Raw genomic sequence first — 24,263 nt, 5'->3', positions numbered from 1 at the left:
AATATTTTGAGGATCAGCTCTCCCCACCCCTCCAACCCTGCATCATTCACAGGGCCCAAGACAAGAGTAGAGTGGAAGCCCATGAGCTTTGTGCCTGAATGTGTAAAAGTTATGCATCGAGCCAACAAACTTTCACACTATTAATTTTACATTATTTACCACCTTGTCAAAAACACCTTCAAATGACCTGGAAGGCCAAGTTCAAGTCTAAAATTTCTTTAATTTCTCAAAGTTGCTCATGTGTTCTATGCAAACTCCAATGACCCCTTGTTCCACTAACCAGTCAGACCTCGGCCACTCTCAGGGCCTGTGGACATAGTTCAGTGGAATGGGCCATTCTCCATAGAACCAACCTGAAGAAGACACCAGCACAGACCTGGAAAGCAGAATTCAGGATTTTGGTCGGGGAATTACAAGGCTTCCAATATCGAATACAAGGTCAGAAAGCAGGGTAATGGTGGCCACTGCCTTTTTGTCCACAAACCCTTCATCTGGTGAGAGGGGCATGGCTGGCAGGGGGTCCAGACCAGGTGCTTAAGCCCAGGTTGAACATCAATTCTAAAATCTTGGTTACACTTTTGAGTCTGTGCTCTGAAGTATACCTTAACAAAAATTGAACTCCATCTCCTCTCATCACGCATTCACATATTCCAAATCATTGTAGCTTTCTGTATAGAGAAATACAACTGTTCTGGACTCAAGTTCAAATCCCCAATTGTACTCTTAGTCAACGCCTTGCACCCCACCCATCCACCCTGCCATATATACGCAGCTCCTGCCTTGTCGGCAAGCCCCAATCTCCTCCCACCCCCCACCTGCCAGCTCTGTTCCCCTCAGATGCCCCCCAGACATTTCAGATGAGCTGTAATGTTGGCTCACTCCCCAATGATGAAATGTCAGCCCTTCATTCAGGAACCAATGGGTTAATTTATATTGTTGTGCTACCAACTAAAATCAAAATATTGAAAACATATCTATTATAAATATGAAGGTCACTATAAAAAAGAGAAAGAGAGATGTCATCATGGCAAATGGAGCCCATGAGTATTCTAAATACAGCCTTTGTCCAGAGACCTTTTAGAAAATCATTTTTCTCATGTTGCCCTTTGTATCTGACAAATATTGATTTGAGTTGTGCTTTGAATAACAATGAAAACAATGCCTTAGATAGGAGTTTACTCTTAGACTTAAACTATTTAACACCCTAGAATGTTGAAAGAACATTTGCACTTATAATTCTGAGCTTGGGTCCTGCTTTTTAGTAGCCATGTAAGTCTAAGCCAAGATCCTCAACCCCTCTCTCCCAGATTGTAAAAAATCAAAAAAGTTTGTTACCCAAAGACAACAAAAACACTATCTCAGAATGCTAAGTTCACCCCTAGAAGCAACTCAAGTGTCCGTCAGTAGATGAATGGATAAAGACGTTGTGAGATATATATATATCACAATTTGCCACTTGCTGCAACATGGATGGACCTAGAGTGTATTACATTAAGTGAAATAAATCAGTCAAAGAAAGACAAATACCAAATGATTTCACTTATATATGGAATCTAAGAAACAAAACAAATGAAAAACAAACAAACAAAAAGGATAATCAGACCTATAAATACAGAGAGTAAACTGATGGTTGCCAAAGAAGAGAGAGTTGAGGGATGGGCAAAATGGGTGAAGGGTAGTGGGAGATACAGGCTTCCAATAATGGAATGAACAAGTCATAGTAATAAAAGGTACTGCACAATGAGTGGTATGAACAGTGTTGCACAGTGACAGAGGGTAGCTACACTTCACCGGGAACACAGCCTAATGCAGAGAGGCTGAATCACTACATTGTACCCCTGAAACCAATGCAACATTGTGTCTCAACTATACTCAAATTAAAAAAAAAAAAAAAAAAAAAAGGAGAAGTTTGGAAATAAGTTTATAAATCTCTTAGGTAATCAAGTGTAATCCCTAAATTTCACACTTGAGAAAACTGAAAACTTGGGTCTGATTACATATGTGCTGACGTCACCCAGCTCCCTGAAGAAAGGTTCCCTATGAGCTCCGGTCCATGGGTGGGTATGGTCACCTTGAGGGCATCAACAGAATAAGAAAAAACTGAGAGATGACCAAAGAGGGAGCATGGAGAATTGGATTCTGGGGCCTATTCCAGAACATTCCACAGTGGGCCTTGGCCAGGTACTAACTTCAGCAATTCTGTGGTTCATAATTGACAATGCATCTGAATGGAACCAGCAGTGACAAAAGTCTTTGATGGGCTGAGACTGAGACAAGGAAAATCTTCCTTTAGAAGGAATCATAGTATTTTTTTTCATGAGCAAGAGAACAGAATTTGAGAGGAAAATATGTATTTCAATGAAGAAAATTTGATCAATCATACACTACTGGACCATAAGCATGTGACAGTATCTAGCACTCATTTCCAGTACACACAGGCCAAAGGAATATGCCCATAATTGGTGGACTGACCATTTAACATGGGAAAACAGCTTTAATTTGTGTTCTTCACTGTGTCCATCTAAAACCCAGCCTTGAAAGAAATCTTTAGTGATTCACTACTAATGTTTTTTTAAGTTCCTAATTAGTATGGCCATCAGGTATGATCTGAAGAACCTATTTAATTAAGAATGGTTCATAATATTAAGGACAACTGAGCTGGCCACTTTGCTAGGCATCAGGGTGAACACTGACTCTTGTTATAGAAGCATGAATTGTAGATAATAGAGCAAGACATTTCTGCAATAGGGACTACTAACCACAGAGCCCAAAATGGCCTTGTGTCTGTAACACTGCCCTTCTGCTTGGAGCACTCACTCTCCCACCCTTTCACCTGGCCTTAGCTAGCTGTCATGTGGCATAAGGAATCAATATCTTGGACCCACCTAGCAGGTTCCCTGGACTCAGCCCAATCACAGCCTCTGGGTCATCTTGTTACAATTATGAGAAACAGAATCTGATTGGTCATTCCTGAGCCAGTTACCTCTCCTTGGCCCAATCAGAGATGTCCAGTGGTACAGGGCCACTAGATAGGGGGCACAGGGGTGGGAGGAACTACCTAGGCACCTCTTCTGCTGAGGGAAGTTTCCAGAGGAGGAAGCATGGGCACCTTGGTACCCCAAATACATCTGGCAAACATTTACTTACAAATCCAAAACTAGATAGCTCCCCAAGAAGGATTTTCTGGCAAACCAGTGATGTTGTGGAAGGCCAGTTGGTATTCCAGTCATGAAGTCATGTTTAGTCACAAGACCAAACACTATCTAGTGCTAAAATGTGCATATCACTGATGCTTTCCAATTCAGTTCCTGATGGATATTACAGCCATCACCAATATCCCATTCTTCTCCCACTCTGGCAAATGGAAGATTGCACATCTCAGGCCCTTGCATTTGGAAGCTAAGGAACCATGAGATTAGCTCCTGTGGATGCATGGATCTGAGGTAGCAAAGAGTCGGGGTCTCTTTCCCTGCTATGGCCATCTGGAGTTCCATGTGTTCTAAATGGCAGAGCCAAAAAATGGTAGAGCTTCAACATCCTGGACCACTGACATGGGCACAGCTATCCACTCACCATGTTGGATATGAAGTATGAGTAGGAATAAACTCTTGGGTTAAGCCACTGAGATGTTGGGTTTGTTTCCTACTGTAGCAAAACACAGCCTATTCCAACTGATACACTCAATCTGCTCAATTAAGTTCCAGGTGAGTCAAACTCAGACCTAAAGGCCAACAAAAAAGGCTTACAGAAAGCCTTTGATACTTCGAGCCACCTTTCAAAATTAACAGAATTTCTGGTTCTTTAGAAAGTAGAAAAGAGAAAGTACCATGAACTTACTTAATTCTAAGAGAGTTGAATGTAAAAAAGCACTTGAGACTCTACCAATTAATTTGAGGCTGCATGAACAAACCATGACTAATCAACCCAGAGCATACCAGACTACTGCCTTCATGAGAAGCATCATCACAATCAGACTAGTGGCCCATGCAGCCCAGTCGTGATTTCAACAGTAACACAAAATTGTGCTCCACTTTTCTGCCTTAAACTGCACATTGTTTTAACCTAATTTCCTACAATTTTGTTTCCCATCACTTTTTACCCTCAAACAACCTTATAATTGTGATAATTAGGAGCTTTAAAGCAGACGGAAGTTTGTAAGGGGAAATTAGATCCATTCAGCATATTGCCCTATCCAGTTAAGGTAATCATCCCCAAATTCAAATGCTACAACCAGCATTCGGAGCATCATACTCACAGCCAAGTCACACCTAGTCATGGTCGTTGTGTTGTCCATTACTTATTGTAACTGTCATTACAGAAACAAACATTCTGCTTCACTGGGCAAGGTAGGAGAAATGGCAGGGTTCTCCCTAATTCAAATCCACACAAACACGATGACCCAGACACTTTAGAACCCAGCAGTTGTCTTAGTGTAACTGCTACACTTGACCTTGGGGACTGCCCTTGAGACTCTCTATTCCCTTAACCCAGTAACAAGACTGGCTCATTGTTCTCCTCTTCCCTCTGTGACCACTCCTTCTTGGTCTCCTTAGCAACCCTGACTCTTCCACCTCCCTCAACTGTTGGCATTCCTGGACAATGCAATCTCATTCCACTGCTTTTCTGGTACATGCTCTCTTTGAACAATCTGACCTCCTCTCACCTATTGAACATAGACAATCATACCCCAAACCACTCTCCTGAGTTCCCAACTCATATACCTTCCGCACATCTCCAGCAAGGTATTCCACAGACATCTCAAATTATTCATGCCCAAAACCAAAACACCACTCTATCCCAAACTCCTTCTTCACTGGTGTTCTCTATTTTCTTCAGATGATGTAGTGGGTTAAATGGTGTCCCTCACCAAAAGATATGTCCTCCTGCAACCCAAAAATGCTACCTTATTTGGAGAAACTTCTGGAAAACTTTTAAAGAGTGGGAAAAGGCCATTGCATCTGAAATGGGCTCACTGAAACTGACTGTGCACTAGATGATCCCCCAACACTCTGCAAGGCCTATGTTTTCCACCCATGGGTGACTAAATTTAATCACAATTACAGGATTTAGAAAACTTCATTTTCACGTAGTTGGGTAATATTTACAACTATCTCCCCAAAGAGATGTACTCAATGTCTGAGAATGAAAGCTTGGAGTTCAGTAAGTAACCAGTAGAAAGAACAAGGCACGCTTTGAACAGGTGTTGACCTAGAGATTAGGTTATCATTGAGAGGGAAGAGAAGGCACCAGGCTCAGGTCAGCTGGCCACCCAGAATGTCAGGTGCCACATGATCCACGTGAAGATTACAGAACACCTTAGCTGTGTGATATGCACACATTTATAGTCTTGGTGCTTAGTTAAATGCATACAAAACATCCTGGTTATCAAAAGCAATACCTCAGAGTTCAGTCATTAGAATATGAAGCTGTTAAGAAATATTTTATTGTGGTAAAATATATACAATGTAAAATTTATCATTTTAACCATTTTCAGTAGTACAGTTGGTTAAATACATTCACACTGTTGTCTAGCCATCATCTCCTTCCAGAACTTTCATCTTGCAAAACTGAAACTCTATACCCATTAGCCACTAGCTCCTATTCCTCCTTCCCCACCCCCTGGCAATTACCATTCTACTTTCTGTTTCTATGAATTTGACTACTCTAAATATCTCACATAAATGAAATTATACAATATTTGTCTTTGTGACAGGCTTATTTCACGTAGCAAAATGTCCTCAAGGTTCAGCCATGGCATGGCATGTGACAGGATTTTCTTCCACCAAAAGGCTGAATGATATTTCACTGTTTGTATAGATCACATTTTGTTTATCCATTCATCCATTAATGAATAATTGGGTTATTTCTACCTTTTAGCTATTGTGAATAATGTCGCTATGAACATGGGAATACAAATATATGTGCAAATCCCTGTTTTAAATTATTTTCCAGTGTGTGTGTTTGTGTGTGTGTGAGAAATTAATGACATTTAAGGTTGGTAGCTGGTAGGCACATACAGGAAAGAGGGATAGGAATCAGTCAGGGCTGGCAGCCTGCACCAGAAGAGCAGGTGGCTGGTCCAGAGTCGCATGCGCTGAGCTACCACAAGAAGGCAGGTTCATGCCTCTCGTGGTCCCATTGACAGCTTTACCTGCAGGGCAAGGTCTGCAGTCTGCAAGAAGAAAAAGGGGCAACACCTGTCTGCTTCCCTGGTTAGCTACCAAAAACACCCGGGCATAGCCATACTTACCCAGCCTGGCTCAGACTAGCTCACAATATAGAGGGTTCCTGCTATCAGTACGAGGCAGGTTAAATAAAGTGGTAAGTGAATATACACACAGCCCCTGGAACATGCTGGGCACCTAGCTCAGTGTTCACTGAAGGCTGAGATGAAGTGGCAGGTGTGATCCAGGCAGGTGGTCAGCATGGGGAGGTGCAGAGATGCTGGATGATGAGCTCATGGGCAGTGAGAATATGTATGTGGGATTTGTATTGCTGCTGTAACAAGCTACCATACACTTAGGAGCTTAAGACAACACAAGTTTATTATCTGACATTTCTGAAAGTCCTAAGTCTGAAATGGGTTTCACTGGGCTAAAATCAAGAAGTCAGCAGGGCTGTATTCCTTTCTGGAGGCCCTAAGGGGAGAGCCTATTCCTTATCTTTTCCAGCATCAATGGGCCTCCTGAGTTCCTTGGCTTGCATCTTCTAGGCTGGTAACAAGTGGCAAGACCAGTCCTTTTGACATCACATCACTCTGACCTCCTCTTCTGCCTCCGTCTTCCACTTTTAGGGGCCCTTATGATGACACTGGGCCCCCTCATCCCTGAATCATCTCCGCATCTGCTGATTGGCAACCATAATTCCATCTGCAACCATAATTCCCTTTTTCCGTGCAACCTGACACACTTATGGGTTCTGAGGACTGAGGACATCTTGTGCAGGGGGAAGGGGATCCTGCCCACCACATGTAATCTAGAGAAAGCCATACTGGGAGATCCAAGGAGGAAATTAGAATCATGGAAGAGGGGGACACTGGGTGGCTCAGTGGTTGAGCATCTGCCTTTGGCTCAGGGTGTGACCCCAGGGTCCTGGGATCGAGTCCTGCATCCGGCTCCCCACAGGGAGCCTGCTTCTCCCTCTGCTTGTATCTCTGCCTCTCTCTTCTTCTGTGTCTCTCATGAATAAATAAATAAAATCTTTAAAAAAAAAAAAAAGAATCAGGGAGGAGGGACAGGACTCCAAATACTAGGGAGAAGTTTAAGAATCTACAATACCAAAAAAAAAAAAAAAAAAAAATCTACAATACCCTTCCAAGAGCAAAGCAGGATGTTAGGTTTAGGAGACCAGGTCAAATGAAGCATTATTATAGCAGAAATGGCAGCCTAGACACTAAACAGGGGTCTGGCTGATGAGACCAGGGTACATGAGCAAAGTTCGCCTCTGAACAAGGAAAAGGGACAGGCAAGCTCCCTGGGGCAGGAGCAGAGCAGCACCACCAAGGCTGACATGCGTCTGAGAATCAGTTCTCAGGAGGTCCTCGACCCCCCTTGACTCTAGCAAGTCAGATCCCACCCTCAGGTTAGGCGGCAAGAGTTTGCAGGCAACAGCCCAGACAGCCAGCTATAAGCCCCATGTTCTAAAAGGCTGAAAGCTCTTGGAGTGCGAAACCCAACCAACAGGACAGTGGGAGGAGACGTGCAGTTGGGGATGCAGAGTCAGCCAAACAAGGACACGGACCAGTACACCAGGGGCGTGCTGAGGAGCAGCGAACAGATGGCAGCCACTCAGCTCCCCTGCCCCTGCTCTGCTGAGCGAGCCTGCAGGCTGCCAGCCAAAGCCAAAGCCGATCCAGGAAACAGAGAGGAACTTCAGGCGGTGTGTTGGGGGTGGAAGGCAGAGAAGAATGTTGGCAGGGGTCAGGCTGTCCAACAGAAACTTGATTCCATTTTTGCTGTGCAGACAATGATGTGAATGATCTTCTCATCTCTCCAGAAAACCGAGAGCCAAATATCCCGCTCTTACTAATGCATGGTCAAATCAGATCTGTTCAGGGGATCCTTAGAAACACCACACCCTGCTTCAAGTGGGCTTGGGCATGAATATTGTCACCCCACAGGACCTATATCACCAAAGGAAGATAATGAAAAGGAATACATCAGTCCTCTGAACAGTAGTCAGATAAGCATAGGGCATGAACAGGAGCTCTCCCACATTGGCTCTCCCTTTGCTCTTAGATTCTATTTGATTTCCTAGGAGACTGCAGGGCATTGCTTTGTTTAAGATGCTGAAAGCCCAGCAGTCCCGTGTTGTAATTAGTTTTAGCCATCAGCAGAAAGCACCTTTGTCTTATTTCTCAAAAGTCAAAGACAATCGATACACCCTTACTTTATACCTCCCCTGGCTGATCAGAAGGTCAACTGGAAAGAAACTCTCCACCCTGGGGATGGTGGAAATCCTTAGGACTACGAAAAGAGCAAAGCCCATGCTGCCTTCCCCTGCCTTTCTCTGAGAAGCTATCAAAGGTGAACCCAAGGGCACTGGCCAAGCATGGCAATGATGTTCCAGTTTAACTTCAAAATGCAGGAGCTAGGACCCAGATGGAACTCACACACACACACTCCTGAGTTAGTGCCTTTTCCTAGCCTGGGGCCCCACTATTAAAAATGAATATATTAATTGGATCACAGCCAGCCCTTTTAACTAAGAGTTTCTGATTTGCGATTTAATAAACTCTTGCCACAGTAACTAGTCAATGAAAACTAGAGCATTAAGACCCTGCTCAAACACCCCCTTGCCAGCCTTATGAGGCTGGTTATCAATAGCATCCAATTTTAAACGTCAAGCTTTTCATTTCAGAAAGCCTTGAGATCACACATGGTTTTGCCATGCAAGAATTATTACTACCAAATGATTTTTTAAGTCTGCTGAAAAGGTATAGCCCTGGCTAAGCCCAAAATGGAATACTATTTTCTTATAACAGCTTCCAAAGTAAAGTTGCAGCATCCAGGTATTTCCCATTAAATAAGACAGTGGCCAAGCACAAGAGGTCTGAAAGAAGAGCAGGCCATCAGGTGGCTGTTCGAAGCTTACAAAGAAACTTCTTTTTCTGCCATCTCTGGGCAATCACAAGGAAAGTAAAAGAGGCATAGATAAGGAAAGTAGAAATAGGTCACACCTTGGCATTGATTTCAGGAAATCCCACACAGACCTTAGTTTTTGAAAACTGCATTCACAATATATGTGTATTTATAAACATAGCAATTATATTCATATATTTACTACTGTATATGATATACCTCATAAACATACCCACAAATAGTAATGAAAGATGCTACGGAAAAACAAATAAAAATGTTACTTCTAACACTTTCTGCTTGTGTGCATTCTGATACCCATTCTGATAACCTGACCCTTGGACAGGAGATGATACGTATGACCTCTCTCGCACCTTTCAGAATCCCTGCAGTTCTCCACTACCACAAAATCCAGTGCTTAAAAGACAGGATTCCTGCCACAAAGTCCCTCAAAATATGATGAGGAAACTAATTTTTAAAATGTAAATATGAGGCTCCTGGGTGGGTTGGGGAGTTAAGCGTTCAGCTCTTGGTTTTGGCTCAGATCATGATCTCAGGGTCATGAGATGGAGCATCACATCAGGCTCTACACTGGGCATGGAGCTTGCTTAAGATTTTCTCTCTCTCTCTGCCTCTGCCTCTGCCCCTCCTTCCACTTGCATGCACATGCACATGCCTTCTCTCTCTCAAAAAAAAAAAAAAAAGTAAATATAACACAAGATGAAAATGCTGGAACACAGGAGTGAGCAAAACGTGGTGGCATTACGAAGACAACCAGTCTTCCCGAGAGAGGCAAAAAGGTCTTCACCAAGACAGTGATGTGTGAGCTGGTTGGTGATGGTCTGTGGATGAGGCCATCAGAGGAAGAATACCTCCTCGACAAAAGGAGCCAACATGCACAGCTCTACCTGCCCTTCACAATCACCTGGCACTTGTTTAAATTCCCCGAACTCTTCCTCCAGAATCCAGCTTGTTAGATCTCAGGCAGGGAGGGCCCAGCTTGTGCAACAAGAGGTAGCAAAACTCTGGGAAACGAACTAGGGGTGGTAGGAGGGGAGGAGGGTGGGGGGTGGGAGTGAATGGGTGACGGGCACTGGGTGTTATTCTGTATGTTAGTAAATTGAACACCAATTAAAAAAAAAAAAAAAAAAAAAACAAGAGGTAGCAAGGCAGGGAGGGGCTTCCTGTGGAGCCACAGAATCAGGTTAAAGTAGATTTCAAAAACCCAAGATTCTCAGTGCATGGAAATAGCGGAAGTATAGGAATAAGCAAGTCACTCACGCAAAGCTTTTTTTTTAATATTCATAAAGTTCAGCACCACTTATACTCAAGTGTACAAAGGCTTCACACCCTAAAATGCTGTTCAGCTAGGTATCATTAGTAATTGTTAATTGTTTTTCCATCTACCAACCATGCCTCCTGCTTCATCCTTTTGGAAAGCCTCCTCGCATTTTCTGAGGTTCTAACCATTTCCAGCATGGAGGGTGTAACCCAAGCCTAAGGTAATCATCAGAATATTGCAATCTTCAAGCTACAGTGATTGATTTTGGAAAGTAAAATTCCACACAGAAAATCGAAACTAAGAGTAATAAGGAGACTCTTCTGCAATTGCTCATGGAAAGACACATGCTCTTTCCTCCCCCACCCCCACCAAAAATAAAGGGAGACTCAGGCTGGAACAGCCATCTTACCACCATAGGATGAAAGGCAGTCTTTTCTGAGAAAGAATTTGCACAGAAGTAAAGCTCATAACTGGAAAGACGAGCTAGGACACAGTAACAATGTAAGAGCCCTAGATCCTGGTCCACCTTTTCCATTATATAAACAAAAAACTTCTCACTTTTGCTTAGGACAATTAGAATAGTACTTTTTATTACTTGTAGCTGCAAGGGTCCAAATGATACATCTTCCATTTCCTAGACATACAGTAAGGTGATTGAAGGCTCTTAGCTCCTCAAACTTCTATGCAGGTTAGACACTTGGTCAATTTTTATTGACAAAGTAAACAGTTCTTTTCTAAAGCATAAAACACAAGTTATTTTTCCAAAGAGAAATTCTGGACATCACTATTATACATTCTACATGATCATACATCAAAATAAAGCCACATTCTCAAACGTTTAAAAGAGGAACTGTGAAACATAAATGGCCAAAATTTATTTGATCTGTATAAAACAGTATGCATGATAAACTATGTTTATAAGATTTCCCCCTTATCCTTAATAATCTGATTCTATAATTCTCTAATAGTCTTTTCCAAACTCCAAATATAAAATTAAAATTAAGGGATCACTATAATTGAGTGAAGTTCAATTAAACATGCATTCATTCAACACTAAGTCAGTTAAGAGGGGTAGCATGCCTCTTTGTACCAAGCCCCGTACCAGGCACTGGATTCATGGATCAGATGTGAGATGCCTTATAAGCTATGATGAAACCGGGCTTGATAACAGGAGAAGAAAAGTGATATATACCAAACTGTTCCAGGCATTTTGCAAAAAGGAATTCTGCTATCGGCAAGATCAGCCTTTGAAGCCTCTAAGATCCTTTCCAACCTAAATTCTAATTATCATTTAAAATCTTTCTACCTTGGGACACCTAGGTGGCTCAGCAGTTCAGCGTCTCCCTTCGGCTCAGAGTCTCCCTTCGGCTCAGAGCGTGATCCAGGGTCCAGGGATCGAGTCCGTCATCGGGCTCCCTGTGTGGAGCCTGCTTCTCCCTCTGCCTGTGTCTCTGCCTCTCTCTGTATCTCTCATGAATAAATAAATACAATCTTGGGATCCCTGGGTGGCGCAGCAGTTTAGTGCCTGGCTTTGGCCCAGGGCGCGATCCTGGAGACCCGGGATCGAATCCCACGTCGGGCTCCCGGTGCATGGAGCCTGCTTCTCCCTCTGCCTGTGTCTCTGCCTCTCTGTGTGTGTGTGTGTGTGACTATCATAAATAAAAAATAAAAATAAATAAATAAATAAATAAATACAATCTTTAAAAATAAATGAATGAATGAATGAATGAATGAATAAATAAATAAATAAAATGTTTCTACCTTTTTGTGTTAAGTTTTATAAAACTGGGGAAAATTATAACAAAAAGTATTAAAAGTTGCCCTGAGCAACTTTTCAGTTGCCCTGAGCTTGTCTGGGCAAGTATATTGCATTTCGATTCTTTGGCTACAATTAACAGAAGCCCAATTAGAAAAGTTTGAGCAAAGGGCGAGGTCCATTGGCTCTTATTAGGCACATTTTCCTTGCCAAGGGTGGGTAGATGGAACCAGGAACTCAAATGGTTTTGAGACTCTGTCTCTCTCTGCAAGTGGGCTTTACTCTCTCAGATGAGCTTAGTCCCAAGGTTGGAAACAGAGCTACCAGATACTCTGGACTTACATCTTCACAGTTTTGTGGCCAGAAAGAGAAAGACTCCATTTCCAGTCCAAATCCCCTAGGAAATAACTCTTAGTTAAACTATGCCAGCTTAATTAAATGTTGGATGACCAACTGTTCAGTTTTCCTGAGACTGAGGAGGTTCCCGGGATATATAGGACTTCCAATTTTGAAATGGGAGAAATCCAAGCAAACCAGAACAAGTGTAACCCTAGTTAAATGCTACCCCCAGACCAATTATTGTAGCTAGGAAGGTAAATTACAAACATTTTAATTCAAGTCAAGTGCCTACCCTTTAATCAATCACTGTTGGAATTGGCACCCATACACACCTCAGGTTGGGATGAGGGGAATGCAGGAAGGGGTGGCTTGGAGCACCTGGGTGGCTCAGTCAGTTAAGCAGCTGACTTCAGCTCAGATCATGATCCCAGGATCCTGGGATGGAGCCCCACATGAAGCTCCTTGCTCAGTGGGGAGTCTGCTTCTCCTTCTCCCTCTGCATGCCCCCTGCTCATGCTCGCCCACACTCTCTCTCTCTCTCTCTCTCCCCCAAATAAATAAATACAAATCTTAGAAGAAGAAGAAGAGGAAGAAGAGGAAGAAGGGAAAGAAAGAGAAGAAGAAGAAGAAGAAAGAAGAAGAAAGAAGAAGAAGAAGAAGAAGAAGAAGAAGAAGAAGAAGAAGAAGAAGAAAGAAGAAGAAGAAGAAGAAGAAGAAGAAGAAGAAGAAGAAGAAGAAGAAGAAGAAGAAGAAGGAGGAGGAGGAGGAGGAGAAGGAGGAGGAGGAGGAGGAGGAGAGGAGGAGGAGGAGGAGGAGAGGAGGAGGAGGAGGAGGAGAGGAGGAGGAGGAGGAGGAGAATAATAATGATGGATGGCTTACTTTCTGACCGCAATGCTATGAAACTAGAAGTCAACCATAAGAAAAAAATCTGCAAAGACCACAAATACATGAAGGTTAAATAACATGCTACTAAACGATGAGTGGGTCAACCAGGAAATAAAAGAAGAAATGTTTTAAATACATGGAAATATCTGAAATAAAAACACAACAGTCCAAAACTTTTGGGATGCTGTATAAGTGGTGCTAAGAGGGAATATAACAATACAGACCTACCTCAAGAAGCAAGAATAACCTAATCTTACACCAAAAGGAGCTAGAAGAACAACAAATGACCCTAAAGGCAGCAGAAGGAAGGAAATAAAAATATTAAAGCAGAAATAAATAATACAGAAACTAAAAAGCAGCAGAACAGATCAATGAAACCAGGAGCTGGCTCTTTGAAAAATATTAATAAAATTGATAAATCTCTAGCCAGACTTTTCAAAAAGAAAAGAGAATGGACTCAAATAAGTAAAATCATAAATGGAAGGAAAAATAACAACCAACAAGCCAACACCACACAAATACAAACAATTATAAGAGAATATTATGAAAAATTATTCTGCAACAAATTGGACAACCTAGAAGAAATGGGTAAATTCCTATAAATACATAAATTACTAAAATTGAGAAATGAAGAAGTAGAAAATTTGAACAGACCAATAACCAGCAAAGAAATGGAATCAGTAATCAAAAAACTTCCAACAAACAAAAGCCCAGGATGGCTTCACAGGCAAACTCCACCAAACATTTAAAGAGTACCTATTCTTCTCAAACTATTCCAAAAACATGGAAAAGGAAGGAAAACTTCCAAATTCATTCTATAAGGCCAGCATTACCCTGATTCTAAAACCAGAGAAAAATACCACAGAGAGAGAGAACTATAGACCAATATCTCTCATGAACATAGATGGAAAAAATGCTCAACAAAATACTAGCAAATCAAATCTAACAATACATTTAAAAAATCACTCACCCCAATGAAGTGATATTTATTCCTGCATTTCAAGATTGGTTCAATATTCACAAATCAATCAGCATGATATGTCACATTTCTAAGAGAATAGGAATCGTATGATCATTTCAATAGATGTAGAAAAAGCATTTGACAAAGCATGACATCATTCCTGGAAAAAAAAAAAAAACCTCAATAAAGTAGGCTTAGAGGGAATATACCTCAACATAATAAAGACCATATATGAGAAACCCACAGCTAATTATCATTCTAAGTCAGGAAAAACAGAGCTTTTCCTCTATGTCAGGAATAAGGCAGGGATGTCCACTCTCACCACTTTCATTCAACATAGTACTAGAAGTCCTAGCCACAGTAATGAGACAACAAAAAGACATTAAAGGCATCCAAATTGGTAAGGAAGAAGTAAAACTTCCACTATTTGGAGACGACATGATATTCTATATAAAAAAATCCAAAGACTCCACCAAAAAAACTGCTAGAACTGAGAAACAAACTCAGTAAAGTTGCAGGATACAAAATCAATTAACAGAAACCTGTTGCATTTCTGTACACCAATAATGAAGCAGCAAAAAAAGAAATTAAGGAATAATGCAATTTACAATTGCATCAAAAGTAGTAAGATACCTAGGAATAAACCTAACCAAAGAAGGGAAAGACCTGTACTCTGAAAACTATAAAACACTGATGAAAAGATTGAAAATGACACAAAGAAATGGAAAGACATTCCATCCTCATGGAGTGGAACAACAAATATTGTTAAAATGTCTGTAATACCCAAAGCACTACACATTTAATACAATCCCCATCAAAACAGCAACAACACTTTTCACTGAACTAAAAAAAATAATCCTAAAATTTTGTGGAACCATGAAAGACCCCAAATAGCCAAAGCAACCTTGAAAAAGAAAAGCAAAGCTGAAGGCATCATAAGTCTAGACTTCAAGTTATATTACAAAATTGTAGTAATCAAAACAGTATGGTCCTGGCACATAGATCAATAGAACAGAATAGAAAACCCAGAAATAGACCACACCTATATAGTCAATCTTTGCAAAGGAGGAAAGAATATGCAATGATAAAGACAGTCTTCAACAGGTAGTGTTGAGAAAACTGGACAGCAATATGATAAAAGAATGAAACTGGACCACTTTCTTACACCATACACAAAAGTAAACTTAAAATGGATTAAAGAGCTTAATGTGAGACCCAAAACCATAAAGTCCTTTAAAGGAAAGCACAAGTAGTAATTTCTCTGACATTAGCCATAGCAACTTCTTCCTAGATAGGTCTCCTGAGGCAAGAGAAACAAAAGCAAAAATAAACTATTGGGACCACATCAAAATGAAAAGCTTGGGGATCCCTGGGTGGCGCAGCGGTTTGGCGCCTGCCTTTGGCCCAGGGCGCGATCCTGGAGACCCGGGATCAAGTCCCACATCGGGCTCCCGGTGCATGGAGCCTGCTTCTCCCTCTGCCTGTGTCTCTGCCTCTTTCTCTCTCTCTCTCTGTGACTATCATAAATAAATAAAAATTAATTTAAAAAAACAAAATAAAAAGCTTCTGTACAGCAAAGGGAATAATCAACAAAACTAAAAGGCAACATAGAGAATGAGAGAAGATATTTGCATATGACATATCCAATAAAGGGTTAGTATCCAAAATATATAAAGAACTCAACACCCCAAAAATGAATAATCCGATTAAAAACCAGGCAGAAGACATGAATAGACATATTTCCAAAGAAGACATACAGATTGCCAACAGACACATAAAAAAGATGCTCATCATCACTCATTAGGAGAATGCAAATCAAAACTACTGTGAAATATCACCTCATGACTGTCAAAATGGCTAAAATCAACAGCACAAGAAACAACAAGTGTGGCGAGGACGTGAAGGAAGGAGAATCTTCTTGCGCTATTGGTAGGAATGCAAACCGGTGCAGCCATGTGGAAAATGGTATGGAGGTTCCTCAAAAAGTTAAAAATAAAGCTACCTTATGATCCAGCAATTACACTAGTAGGTATTTAACCAAAGAATACAAGAACACTAATTCAAAGGGATACATACACCCTGATATTTATAGCAGCATTATCTACAATAGCCACATTATGGAAAGAGCCCAAGTGTCCATCAACTGTTGAATGATAAAGAAGAGGTGATATATGTATATATTACCATTTCCTTGTATTTATATATGTGTGTATGTGTATATATGTATATACATATACATATATAATGGAATATTACTCAGCCATCAAAAAGAATGAAACCCTGCTATTTGCAACAAGATGGATGGAACTGGAGTATATTATGCTAAGTAAAATAAGTCAGAGAAAGATAAATAACATATAATTTCACTCATATGTGGACTTTGAGAAACAAAACGAACTAGCAAAGGGGGAAAGGGAGAGACAGACAAACCAAGAAACAGATTCTTAACTACAGAGAACAAACTGATGGTTACCAGAGTGGAGGGGTTTGGGTTGGGGGAAATAGGTGATGGTGATGAAGGCTGGAACTTGTCATAATGAGCGCCAAGTGATGTATGAAAGTGTTGAATATTGTACACCTGAAACTAATATTACACATTATGTTAACTAACTGAAATTTAATAAAAACTTTTAAAAAGAGTAGCTTAGAAATGACTCTAAAAGATCTGTCACACAGGCAGATGTCCCAGTCTGTTTTGATCATACATTCCTAATAATTTGGTGATTCCCTGAAACCATTCCAATCAAATAAACTTATCTTGGAATTTTAACTCCCTAATCTCATTAATATGAATCTTATTCCATCATTGTTCCAATGTGATAAATGGCACCACGATGAACTGAAATAGTTAATATACACCTTCCACCACTTCCTCATCAAAGAAATCTAATTCATGTCTTAGAAACTATCCAGCTAAGTACTACATTAATCACTTGTCACATCTTCAAAACTACTATGCTCTGTCAAAACACATCCTACAGTTTGATGCCAAACAGTCTGAAGCATTTATAACAATGTAATGTATGCATGCTGTCAAATTGCTTATTTCACCTTGTAGCAATTTCTTTTCTTGGGAACTTAGTTTCCCCTCCATGTGCTTTAGAATTGCTTGAATTCTTTAGCTCATTCTTTCAGGAAACGGAATTAATATTTAAAAGCAGCAACAGTGTAATTTCAAGAATGTCTCTGTAATAACCAGAGTTCCCATAACATAAATTATCCTATCCTTGTAGTAGTCTTATTTCCCTTACCAAGTCATACAATCAAGACAAGCTGGAGAAAAAAAGGGTTTGAATTATATTCCATCCCCCAGGAAGACTTAGGTTTGTTGAACCAAGATGCAAAGTCAACAAATTCAGATGCACAGACGTTTCTAGGTTGCCTTCAGTTGCCTGTGCTTTTAAGAAAACAGATTTAGTACCACGTGTGCAAAATAGCAGTGCAAAGAAACACCCTGGGTTACAAGACCAAAATTAAAGATTCTTACTCCTGTCCAAACTCAGTCTCAAAATTTCTGCTCATTTCCTTTGTCCCAGCTGCACAAACTATCTGAGTTTTGCCCCTAGAAGATGGTCAGTCAGGGACCATGCATGGTCTGTAGGGATATCCTGACCTCTCTCTAGAATAAAGGATGTCTTTTTACCTCTTTTTAAAAATCAGTTTCAGAGGTAGAGGTCAGTAATTCATCAGTTGCATATAATACCCAGTGCTCATCCCATCACATGCTTTCCTTAATGCCCATCACCCAGTTACCCCTTTTTTCCCACCAACCTCCCCTCAAGCAACCCTCAGTTTGCCTATAGAAATGGTTTGTCTCCCTCTCTGATTCCATCTTATTTTATTTTTCCCTCCCTTCCTCTGTGATCCTCTGTCTTGTTTCTTAAATTCCACATTTGAGTATTAGCCATCAAATTAAAAAAAATAAAGAAATCCTACCATTTACAATGACATGGATGGAACTAGAGGATATAATGCTAAGCAAAATAAGGCAATCAAAGAAAAGCAGCTATCAAATGATTTCACTCTTTTCTCCTTGATTCAGCCAACTCAAGTTTGATATTTCTCCAATGGATATTCAATAGAACAAGGACAAACAAAGCAGTAGAAAATACAAAAGCACAGACAGAGATATGTTTACAGAGCAAAGGTGTTTTTTTCTGAGGCTACTGATACAATACAGGTCTTATTCCTTCTAGTCTTCAGTGCTCGATGACTTGGAATGTGAACAAACCACATGCACCCTAGTAAAAGACCCCAGTTCCACGTGATCTCTCACCCCCATCAAACCTCACTCCCAGAACTTTGGCAAAAATCATACGAATTAGATATATAGTAGGAGCTGGAAAAAGACTGGGAGAAAATACATGCCAGAGGATGGACAGAAAGGTTTAGAAGGAAGTAAGGAAATAGAAAGTCCTGGAAAGGAAGAAAAGAGAAGAAAACAGATGGTGCTCAGCATAAAGAAGGTGGACACACTACAGGGGAACAAGGAAAGAAGCCCCACAGCTGCACAGAGGTGCAGCACCCTTTGCGTCCACAGAGGGAGAGATCCTGTCTCCTGTCACAGGCCCAGGTGCCTTACACATGACTTTGCCCCCCAGTTAGTGACTCGGTGAAGGACATCCTGAATTATGAAATATATTACCTAATTTTGAGATGACTAAGCATTCTAGAGAGACAAACCTAAACACAGAGAAAGGATTGATCTCAAGTGAATTTGCAACACAGCACTTTGAAGCCACATCCTTAAAGGTATGATTTTAAGGACAAAAAACATGACATATTAAAGGTAAACTTCACTTAGTATTTTTATACTTGTAAACATATAGGTTCAATTGTCCTAAAGCTGTTCACTTTGTATTGTATGATTAAGTAATAAGAAACTAGGTTAATGATTATTGGAGGTTGAAGGCTGCCCTCCAAAATCAACCACAACATAATCCCCGGAACCTGTCTGTGTATGTTAACTTAAATGGAAAAAAAATTACTTTGCAGAGATGAATCAAGTTAAGGATCTTGAGTTGGGGAGATTAGCCTGGATCATCGAGGTGGGCCCTAAATACAATTACGTGTCCTTACAAGAGTGAAACAGAATGATGCCTTCAAATTTGATGAAATTGTAAAATATACTTTCTAGTTTTGAGCACCGGCATGGCCTAGAAGCCTCCATTATACAAAGTGATGACAATTTGAGCAGCAACAACAAAAAATATTGATTATGGTGGATTGAAACACAATGAATCAGTGAAAACAGTAAGTCCATAAGAATACTAAAAGAGAGATCAAGAAAAATTTCTTATGTCATGATCTGCTGTGACTTACTTTAAAAATTTGTAAAAAAAAAAAAAAAATCGTAATTAAAATGGAAGAATTAAGCCTTCATTCAGCCTTTCCAGTAAAAAGGGTGTTTTAAAGAAATCAATTATCTGGTTGATGGAGGGAAGCTCTGCTTTACAGAAGAATGCTGGATAACAGTGAGAGGGAATAATGGAATTGTGAAATCAGCGTTCTGCAAAACTTTTATGAAGCCACTGGCCCAGGCAAGGCTGTTCAAAAGATGTTAAAACTACTGAGTGTGGGACACATGGGTGGCTCAGTGGTTGAGTGTCTGCCTTCAGCTCAGGATGTGATCCCAGGGTCCTGAGATTGAGTCCCCCACTGGGCTCCCTGAGAAGAGCCTTCTTCTCCCTCTGCCTGTGTCTCTGCCTCTCTCTGTCTCTCATAAATAAATAAATAAAATATTAAAAAAAAAAAAAACTATTGGGTGTATGATTGGTGTAAACTGGATATTTCTATCATGCCAAGATAGCAGTGCGCAGATTATTTGTGAACTTCAAGGAGAAAAATCAATGATTTGATTAGAGGAATCAAGCTGTCATCATCATAACCTAGTGGCCAAACTCACTAATGGTGTATAAGATACAGCGCTCCAGTACAATATGAGGTGCATAATATCACCTACCATGCTTTCTAATTAAAAAAAAAAAAAATGTGTCACTTGGATCCAGTAATTCTAGACAACTAGCTTCTGCTTTGTAAAATACAGAGGGTAGAGAGGATTGACTTTCAGGGCACCATGAGAGACAAATTCAACAAACCCAGCATCTTGTAGGAAAGCTGGCCAGCCGTCTCCACAAGTCACAGCTATGAAAAACAAAGAGGAAGCTATCCGTGAGTGAAGGAGACACAGGGATCTTGGTGAGTGGTCCTGGGTTTGAACAAACCAGCTGAAATGGACATTTAAAGACAATCAGAGAAACCTGAGTAGAGGCTGTGGATAAAATAAAATGGACAAACATGGAAAGGTGGCAATTACCAATTGCAAACAACCATCTTCCTTAGCACAGGCAGTCTGACCTATGACCTTCCTTTAGTATGAAAGAGCACACACGGATACCACACGTGAGCACACACAGCCAAATACACACGTGTTAAACAAGATACCCCACGGTATTAAAAGTGCTCATCTGTGAATGATAGAAATGAAGTGTTTTCTCTTCCTATTTTTCTGCGTTTCCTAACTTCCTAGAATGTTCATTTACCACATTTGCAATAATAAAAATTGTGTTTTAAATAACAGAATCCATTTAGGATTTGCATTTCAGTCAGCATAAAAGACTCTGGCCAACTCCCATCAACACAATTAAAACTGCTGAATAAACACAAAAACATCTTTTAAATGTACTCTGAAATAGGAAAAAAGTTAAACTTCTCCAAAGGGGGGGGAGGGGAAGGGGGAGCCAGAGAAGTCAAATTAAAATGTCAAAGTTCACTGCTAAAAGAATTGGAAGGGTATAGGTCTTCTGAACTAGTGGTAAGGAAAAAGGAATGAGGGGGAAAGCCAGAAACAAGCAGAAACAAATAATATGAGCAAAAGCATATGGTAGATATGAGCCCAGGCACATATTACGACAATAATGTAAATGGACTAAATGTTCCAATTTAAAGGCAAAGATGGTGAAATTGCATTAAAATATCCAAACTGCATATAGTTTACAAAAGTCACGTACATAATGAAAGAATACAGAAAGGTTCAAAGAAAAAGGACGGAAGAAGATAGACTAGGAAAATAGTAACAAAAGAAAGCTGGTATCACTTTGTTAAGTATTTTATAAATTAGGTAAAACGATCCATAGGTAGATACATAGATAGATACACACACACGCACACAAACATGAATTTATATTATTAGATACTTAAAACCTCAAGGTAAAAATCACTTCTTAATGTGGAGTTAAAATAACATTTTAATTCACCAGGAAGATACAGTAATTTGAAATTTGTACACAACTGAAAAAACAAACAAAGCCAAGATGACAGAACTATGAGAGAAAAATTCAAATCAACAATCATATGGGAAATTTTCACATACTCCTTTTAGCAATTAAGTCAAATGAGCATATGTGTTATGTCCATTATATATACATAATGAACATATATATATGAAATAGCCTAATCAAGGCTAACATATAATTAAACTACAAAAGATTTGAAAACTATACTTAATAAGATTTATTGAAGCTACCTATAAAGAATATTGCACCCAGAAAATAGGAAATACAAATTCTCAAGCATACATGAAAGATTTACAAAAATCAACAATATATGGAACTGTGAAGCTTGTGTAAGCTGAACACATCTTAAAGGAGTTGGCTTATAGAGACTACTGTGCAATTGTTAGAAATCAATAACAAAGATCAGAAAAATATATTTTGTGCAACCATCAAGTTCTGACTACAATAAATTGGTTATAGCAATATAACATGCCTGGCAAGATGAGCTGGCCATATAGAATCCCCTTTAGGACTCTAACAGACAAGCATGAGTGAATGACCACCAATTAATTGTCCAAGGACAAAATTAATATTTGAATCTGTGCATAAGGGGTTAATTTGGACTTAGTGTGATCTTTTCTTCTTTGGAATGTGGGAAATCATTTGTTCCTAAGCAATTCACAGTGTTTTCTGATTCAGCTCTTGTGCTTTTCCCAGCCAAAATGTTCTTCCCACGGTCCGGCAAGATAAAGTACTCAGGACAGCTGGATTTTAAAAACACCCTTGTGAGTTGGGTCTTTGTTAGAATAAGCAGAGAAAAATCACTAAATTTAGGTCTTCTTTTATATTTTATATACTCAAGATTGAGCTCTAAGTATTGCACCAGAAAACAACTTAGGTTCATGGACATATCTTGTCAGGTAGCACATAATCCATGCTAAATAGAATCTGTAAGCGAAACTACAGTCAAACTACTGATAAAGAGTACAGAGCTGCTGGGTGGTAATTTTATGTTTGATGTGATATGTAGTTCATTCTGCTTTTATTTGGAAGATATTCCTGAGTGTAAAAAACATGAATGTGGATTTAATGAACATTGATGGGAAAATTCCAAAATGCCACTGAAAGCAAAAGTGCTCCTGGGAACCCTCTGGTCAGCAGACCCTTCAGGCTGTAACTAGAACCAGGAGTCATCATTCTAGACACAATCAGGGTTTTAGGTCTGTTTTTAGTGATTTGTACCACACTACGGGAGAAACTGTAAACTCAGAGATCTCGTCTACCTCGTTTCGTCTGCCAGTGAAAACACAGGTCAGAATTCCAGACAACTGTTAAATGACTTTATAGTAAAATATTGCAAAAAGGGAAGATTCACACCAAAGACATGGTGACAGGATTATATATACATTTGTAAATATCTTTATTGATTTATGTGACAGAGAGAGCATAAGCAGGGGAAACAGCAGGGCAGAGGGAGAGGGAGAAGCAGGTTCTACGCTGAGCAGGGAGCCAGATGCAGGACTCAATTCCAGGATCCCAGGATCATGACCGAAGCCTAAGGCAGGTGCCTAACTGACTGAGCCACCCGGGTATCCCCCAACAGGATTATAGAAAAGGAATGGAAGTGGATGGCGAACTCCAAAGTGATTTCAGATATAGCTGTGTACATGTGGCCCATTGCTGGATAATTAAGACTCTGAGAAATCTGTTCCTGGTCTTCTCTGAGCGCCTTAGCTCACGGGTGAGGGCAGTTGCAGTGCTAGCTTAGGGCAGTGTCTTCCAACCTGTTCCACATAGTGGTACATGACGATGGCTGTGCTTTTCTGGTGCACTGGGAGAGCAGCTGCCCACCTGGACCAGCCTGCACCTGCCTCCAGCCCAGGCCCTACCTGCACACTCTGCAGACCTGAGGAGACCCATAGGGAGGCCAGGCACTGAGTAGCTCAACCTGAGGGCTCCACATGAACAGCTATTTCATGAGCACCTCCAACTCAACATCCAAGGCCCAGTACCTCATCCTCCCAAGATCTGCTTCTCTCACAGGTCTTCCATCAGAGTGCAACTCCATTCTTCCCACTGATCAAACTGGAAGCCTTGGATCGAAACTTGACTCATCTCATTTCCTCATACCCTGTTATAGGCTGACTTGTATCCCCACCAAAAAGAGATATGTCCAACCCCTAACCCCCAGCCCTTCAGAATGTGATCTTACTTAGAATCTGGATCTTTATAGATGTGATAAGTTAAGTTTGATGAGCTAGTACTGGTGTAGGGTAGGCTCCTGATCCTTTATGGTTGCTGTCCTTGTTAATGGGGGAAATTTGGACACAGACAGAAGGCCATGTAAAGATGAAGGCAGAGATCAGGGTGATGCTTTGGCCAAGGAACACCAAACACTGACAACAAACCACAAGGAGCTAGGAACAAGCAGGTAAGAGATCCTCCTTCACAGCCCTCAGAAGGAACCAACCCTGCTGACACTTTGATCTTGGACTTCTAGCCTCTGGAATTGTGAGACAATAAATTTATTGTTTAATAAATTCAGTTTGTGGTCCTTTGTGACAGTAGCCCTATGAAACTAATCTACACACCTCATTCAACCCAGCAGCAAATCCTCTGAGCACCACCAGGCAGTCTGACCACATTCCCCCAACATTCACTGTTACACCCTGCTCCCAGCCTCCATCAT

General features: G+C 40.5%; 1 protein-coding gene and 1 pseudogene across 2 annotated transcripts in view; one reads left to right on the top strand and one right to left on the bottom strand.

The window, feature by feature from the left end:
* Positions 1 to 24,263, bottom strand: part of ATPSCKMT (ATP synthase c subunit lysine N-methyltransferase) — a 193,798-nt gene that overhangs the window by 17,889 nt on the left and 151,646 nt on the right. The window lies entirely within an intron of this gene.
* The window catches only part of LOC144302159 (large ribosomal subunit protein uL18-like), a 31,396-nt pseudogene continuing 13,574 nt past the window's right edge, over positions 6,442 to 24,263 (top strand).

The sequence above is a fragment of the Canis aureus genome, chromosome 31 (assembly GCF_053574225.1).
Source record: "Canis aureus isolate CA01 chromosome 31, VMU_Caureus_v.1.0, whole genome shotgun sequence".
NCBI classification, from domain to species: domain Eukaryota; kingdom Metazoa; phylum Chordata; class Mammalia; order Carnivora; family Canidae; genus Canis; species Canis aureus.
The sequence above is the reverse complement of the archived record's forward strand: the minus strand, read 5'-3'. Positions and strand labels throughout refer to the sequence as shown.